The sequence below is a fragment of the Canis aureus genome, chromosome 12 (genome assembly GCF_053574225.1).
Source record: "Canis aureus isolate CA01 chromosome 12, VMU_Caureus_v.1.0, whole genome shotgun sequence".
Lineage (NCBI taxonomy): Eukaryota > Metazoa > Chordata > Mammalia > Carnivora > Canidae > Canis > Canis aureus.
The window spans coordinates 5131329-5138090 of NC_135622.1; the positions used below are offsets into that span (position 1 = coordinate 5131329).

General features: G+C 40.0%; 1 protein-coding gene across 3 annotated transcripts in view; it reads left to right on the forward strand.

Moving 5' to 3' along the window:
- Positions 1-6762, forward strand: part of LOC144280412 (uncharacterized) — a 204584-nt gene that overhangs the window by 27349 nt on the left and 170473 nt on the right. The window lies entirely within an intron of this gene.

Sequence of the window (6762 nt, forward strand, 5' to 3'; positions counted from 1 at the left end):
GAGAGTGGGGCAGAGACACAGACAGAGGGAGAAGCAGGCTCCATGCAGGGAGCCCAGTGTGGGACTCAATCCCCAGACTTGGGATCACGCCCTGAGCCAAAGGCAGACGCTCAACTTCTGAGCCACGCAGGTGTCCCTGGGTAAACTTTAACGTAATTTACTTACATAAATTGCAATTTGTGTAATTACATTGTAATATGCAAATTAGTGGTTTACACAAATACATAATAGCAGTGTAATCATTTACAAATCATTCATAATTGTTTATATTCCCAGCAAAACAATTAAAAAATAAATTTCTTCAAAAATTTTAATGAACTTTATTTTTTTTAAGATTATATTTATTTATTTACAAGAGACACACACACAGAGAGAAAGAGGCAGAGACACAGGCAGAGGGAGAAGCAGGCTCCATGCAGGGAGCCCGACGTGGGACTCGATCCCGGGTCCCCAGGATCAGGCCCTGGGCTGAAGGCGGTGCTAAACCACTGAGCCACCCGGGCTGCCCCTGAACTTTAAACTTTTATTTGACATGAGAAAATTACTGTCTGCTTAATCATTCAAATATTGACGTTCTTTCCTTTTCAGCATTCGACAGTTAATGATAAACTGAAAAACAAAAATATAATTAAATAATTAAATACAAACTATTTTTCTTTCAAAGATTTTATTTATTTGATAGAATGAGAGAGAGCACAAACAGGAGGAGCAGCAGGCAGAGGGAGAGGGAGAAACAGGTTTCCTAAAGAGCAGGGAGCCTAATGCAGGGCTGGATCCCACGACCCTGAAATCATGACCCGAGCCAAAGGCAGATATTAACCAGCTGAGCCACCCAGATGCCCCAAATACAAACTATTTTTATTTGCTCCTCAAAGGCCAAGTCATATGCAAAAACACTCAGAATCAAACATGATTTTCACAAGGCATTAGATGACAGCCAAAAAATCAGATATAGACCACTTCTTGTGTTTATCTACTTTTAAGAATTATTCATTCTTGAGAAAGAGAGGCAGAGACATAGGCAGAGGGAGAAGCAGGTTCTCTGTGGGGAGCCTCATGTGGGACTCCATCCCAGGACCCTGGGATCATGACGTAAGCCAAAGGCAGACTCAACCACTGAGCTACCCAGGCGCCCCCACTTCCTGTGTTTAGAATTTCAAAATGAAGGGAGAGAAAGTTCTCCAGTCACAGCCTCAAAGTTTTGTAGCGCTGACTTTGCATACATTTTGTATATCTTCTATGAACTCAATGTTCTTGTTGCTTGTGTCATATCAAAAAAAAAAGAATTTTTTAAAAAAGATTTTATTTATGTACTCATGAGAGACATGGAGAGGCAGAGACACAGGCAGAGGGAGAAGCAGGCACCATGCAGGGAGCCTGATGTGGGACTTGATCCCGGAACTCTAGAATCATACCCTGAGCCACCCCCAGCATCCCAAAAATAGAGAATTAAGTAAGGAATAAGACTGTGTTGAGTAGGGGCACCTGGGTGGCTCAATCGGTTAAGCATCCAACTCTTGGTTTCGGCTAGGTTGTGATCTCAGGGTCATTTTGGTCATTGGATTGAGCCCCAACACAGGCCCAGGCTCTGCAAAAAATCTCCTTGTCTCTTTGCTTCCCCCTCAGCCCCTCCTTCTCCATGCACCAGCTCTTTCTCTTTCTAAAGAAAATAAAATCTTTGCAGAAAAAAAAAATGTGTTGGGTATATTTGAGTTTTGGAGGGTTACAAACCACCGTAAAACAAAACAAAAAAACAAACCATAATATCTAAGATTTCTTCATCACCAAAGAGCAAATTTTTCCCTTTTGTGGAATGATATTGCCCCCATTGAAAATGCATAAAGTAGAAGAATGGAGTTTCCATTTTCTCAGATGGAAGAGGAGAAGAAAGATGGAGGAGCAGTTGTGTGAGAAATAAGCAGGACTTAGAGGACTTCAGCTACAGACAGCTTGAGTTTGAGATATTAGATACATAAATGTATCTCTTTCATGAGAAAGATCTAGGCAGGAAACATCAATTTAAGAATTGTCAGTATTGGGGGGCTCCTGGGGCTCCTGGTTGGCTCAGTTGGTTAAGCATCTGATTCTTGATTTCACTTTTTTTTTTTAAGATTACATTTATTAATGAGAGACAGAGAGAGAGGTAGGAACACAGGCAGAAGGAGAAGTAGGCTCCATGCAGGGAGCCCAATGTGGAACTTGATCGCAGGACTCCAGGATCACACCCTGAGCTGAAGGCAGATGCTAAACCACTGAGCCACTGGCATCCCTGATTCTTGATTTCAGCTCAGGTCATGATCTTGGTGTCCTGCAATCGAGCCCTGAGTCAGTCTCCATGCATTGCACAGAGTCTGCTTGAGATTCTCTTCCTCTCCCTCTGCCCCTCTCTCCCCTCACTTTCACTTTTTCTCTCAAAAATAAATCTTTAAAAAAAAGTCAATATTGGAGCTTTTGGGTTGGTGAACTCATGGAGATTTGGAGAGAAGTACCCAGAGAGGGCATGAAAGCTGTGTGGCCTTCCCCATACCTGGCCCTGTGCATTTCTTCACCTGGCAATTCTTGAGTTGTATCTTTCTATGATAAACTGGTGACCTGGCATATCGTGTTACCCAGAGAACTTTCCAAACAAGTACCAAAAACCTATCTTATGTCTGAAGAATAGAGGAGACTTGGTATGTAACAGAGTCCAGGCTGGGTTGATTGCATGATTCATGAGCCAGAACCACATGTTCTTCTCTTTGGATGACCTCTTCCAAAAGATCAACAAATATGAAGTAGATCAATTGAATCTTTTTCAAATTTAATGTATGTGTGTATAAGGTAGTAGTCAATGAATGTACAAATGTTCATCCATACCTGTGCAGATGTAAAAAATGTACAAATTGTTCATCCATACCTGTGCACAAGCTATAGTCTTCACAGCCACAGAACTCAGTTAAATGCAAATCCAAGTAGGTTACTGTAAGATGTTTAAGATAAAGTTCCTTCCATGCAGTTTTTCTCTTAATATAAGTGCCTGTTTGACCTTGTTTGTTACTTTTGTTAAATAAAGTCTGTATGTTACATTTAAAAAAATTGTCAGTATTTAGGGGTGCTTGGCTGGAAGAGCATGCAACTTTTTAAAAATTTTTATTTATTCATGAAAGACACAGAGAGAGGCAGAGGGAGTAGCAAGCTCCCTAAGGTTCCCCTAAGGAACCCCTAAGGGACCGATGCAGGACTCGATCCCAGGACCCCAGGATCACACCCTGAGCCAAAGGCAAATGCTCAACCGCTGAGCCACCCAGCTGTCCCTCCAGTGTATTATTTACAGGCTTCACTTTCCATTTTTCTGATAGCATAATGGTTAAGAGCAAGACCTCTAGAACCAGACTGCTGAAATTCAGCCTCTGCCACTTACCAGCAGCAATTTTAGGTAAATTTCTTAACCTCTGTGGTGCTGTAATTATTAAATAAGTTAGCATAGCACCTGAGTCAGAAAAGGTTTGATGATGATATCATTATTACACTTAAGCTTCCTTTAAAAAAAAAAAAGATATTTATTTATTCATGAGACACAGGGAGAAGCAGAGATGGGGAGCCCAGTGAGGGACTCGACCCCAGGACCCTGGGATCATGACCCAAGCCAAAGGCAGATGCTCAACCACTGAGCCACCCAGGTGCCCCTACACTTAAACTTTTCTTAAAAGTCATTTCCTTTTGCTTTTGTTAAATGTATAATCCTTAATCAGATTGTAGTAAATTGATGGCTTCTTTCTCTGCCCATTGCTAGTTTTCTTACCCTGGTTTGCCAGAGTTCCATTCTTTAGCCCTTTAGTCATCTTTCTCCTTACCTTCTCCTAAAGATTAAATTTTATCACCTGCATTCAGATATATTCAAGTTGGATAGTCTGGTTATCTTTGATTCCACCTCTTCCATCTAGTTATCAAATCCTATAGACTTTTACCAAGAAATCTCTTGTATCAATTCCCTTTCTACTTCCTTTGCCCTCTACTTACTTTTATGGTTATTACCATTCTAATAAACTATGTTTCAACAGCATCACAATTAGCTTCCCAGTCTCTTTAACTTCTACATTATTACTAATGAACATTAGTCCCTTCCCCTCAAAAAACAAAAGTGTTCCTCGTTACCTATCAGATTAAATAAAAGCGCTGGCTCCTAAGATCCTCCATAGTAGGATCCAATCTAACTTCCCAGTATTATCTCAAATGCCTTCCCTCCATGGTTCCCTGGGCTCCAAACTGTTTTCTTTAAACGTATCTGGTAATTTTCTATTTATAATTCTGCTCTTTCTGCCTAAAATGTCCTTTTCTGTTATCAAAATTCTACCCATCTTTCAAGAGGTATCTTAAATTGCTTTAAAAAAAATTTAGTTAGTTAGTTAGTTAGTTAGTTAGTGACACAGAGAGAGAGGCAGAGACACAGGCAGAGGGAGAAGCAGGCTCCCTGCAGGGAGCCCAATGTGAGACTCGATCCTGAGTCTCTAGGATCATGCCCCGGCCTGAAGGCAGCACTAAACTGCTGAGCCACCTGGGCTGCCCAAATTGCTTCTTTCATGCAGACTTCCCTGATCATTCCAACCAAATGGAATTTCTCTGTACAGTAACATTTTCTACCCTGAGTGCAATTATTTGTATTTTCTTACCTCCCAGAATACTGCATTGAATAACATGGAAGAGCACCTTGAAAACTGTAAAATGCTCAACAGCATTATTACTGAATTGTCTTATCCAAAAATAATTATTCGAAATATTGGAATATTATTGAAAGAACATAGCTCTCCCTACCACCTTGTTTCACAAACAAAGCAGCTTATGTAGGGGCTAAGAGTTTGAGCTCTAGTCAAACAAACCTGGGTTCAAACTCAGCTCCATTACTTACTGGCCCTAACCTTGCACAAATTACTTTCTCTAAGCCTCAGATTCATCTTTAAAATCTACTTTTCTCTTAAATTTGTTCTGATAAAGGAGGCAATGCTTATGGAACACAATGCTCAATACAGCATGGGGTCAAGAAAATCTAAAGACAATCAAAAACATCATGAGGCACAGGGAGATTGAAGATTTGCTCAAGGCATGGTGAAGTCTTACTATACTACTATACTTTATATCAAACAATTGTGTATTATAGTATAAATATTCCTTTTAGGCCTTGTGCAATACATTTTTGAAGTTGTATATAAATTATTTACACACATTGTGGTAAACCCTTTAATAAAACCAAAAGCACTTATTTCTATGACAATGAATTTTTCCCCTGGATTTGCTTAAGTCAAGAAATATCAAAAACAAGTTCAATTCTCTGGCTTCCATCTCATATATACTGAGATGATTCCTATCAAGTACCCAGTTCATTGCTGAGGCTTGGTTCATTGGTGAGGCTTTGGATTTCATCCTGCTCCAGGAATAACTTCACCTGTCTGGGTTATAGTTTACTATCTCTAAGAAAAGGTCATACTACTTTATCTTTAAGGCCTTTAGCAGTCTTTGTCTGCTTTCCACTTTTTCTCCTAAAGCTCTCTCATACTGCTGTAAGATTGGAACTCTAGGGATGCCTAGGTGGTTCATCGGTTGAGCATCTGCCTTTGGCTCAGGGTGTGATCCTGGGGTCCTGAGATCGAGTCTCACATTGGGACACTGGGCTCCCTACGAGGAGCCTGCTTCTCTCTCTATGTCTCTGCCTCTCTCTCTCTCTCTGTCTTTCATGAATAAATAAATAAATCTTATAAAAAAATTGGAACTCTAACTAGGACCTGAAACACTTTTTAAAAAAAATATTTTATTTATTCATAGGACACAGAAAGAGAGAGGCAGAGACATAGGCTGAGGGAGAAGCAGGCTCCATGCAGGGAGCCTGATGTGGGATTTGATCCTGAAATTCCAGGATCCGCCCTGAGCTGAAGACAGACGCTCAACCAATCAATGAGCCACCCAGTCGTCCCAACACTTAACTTTTTTAAAAGGGTTAATTTTATAACACAGAATGTTTTAACTTCTGATCAAATATCCATTTTGCAACACCACTTTGTGGTAAGCTCAAACTACAGGAATTTATGGGAGGACTAATGGCTCCTGTGTTCAATGCATTTCCAGCCATGTCCTCAACAGGCAACATGAAATGGAAGTGTAGATGTGGCAAGAATTTTGGATTCTAATGGATACTTATGCTGACCTAAATACTCCTAAAATCAAACCAGAAGCATTAAATTCTTAAACAGAATCACACTTAGATTCTTCAGAAAAGAAAAAAGAAACTACACATTGCTTTTTAGAAAAAGATTTTCTTTCGTTTTTTTAATTAGTAAAGAGAGGAAACAGACTAAATTCCTGAATTCTATTCCATTTTACAAGCTGACCCATAATGTCCTCCTTGGACTCTCCCTGTGCCCACTTCACTCACAACACAGCTCATATATACACCTGCTTGAGGAAATGACTTCCTGTTAAGATTACTTAGCCGAGATCAGAGGTAATCTACCTTGTGACTTTACTGAAGGTTAACAGATGGACACTCATTTGTTCCACCCTCTTTTACCCACTTAACACCTTCTGCTTCATTCCGCTCCAGGAAAACAGTATTTATCACTCTTGTTCCAAGATGAGGTCAGAAGTTTCCATTAGACATCAAAAATACATATTCATCCATTCATCCACCCACCCATTCATCCATTTATATATACACAGATATCAGTGATAAAATTTTCTTTTTCCACAGCAATTTCTAGAAGTTGGGAGAAAAGATCATCTGAAGACCGAAAC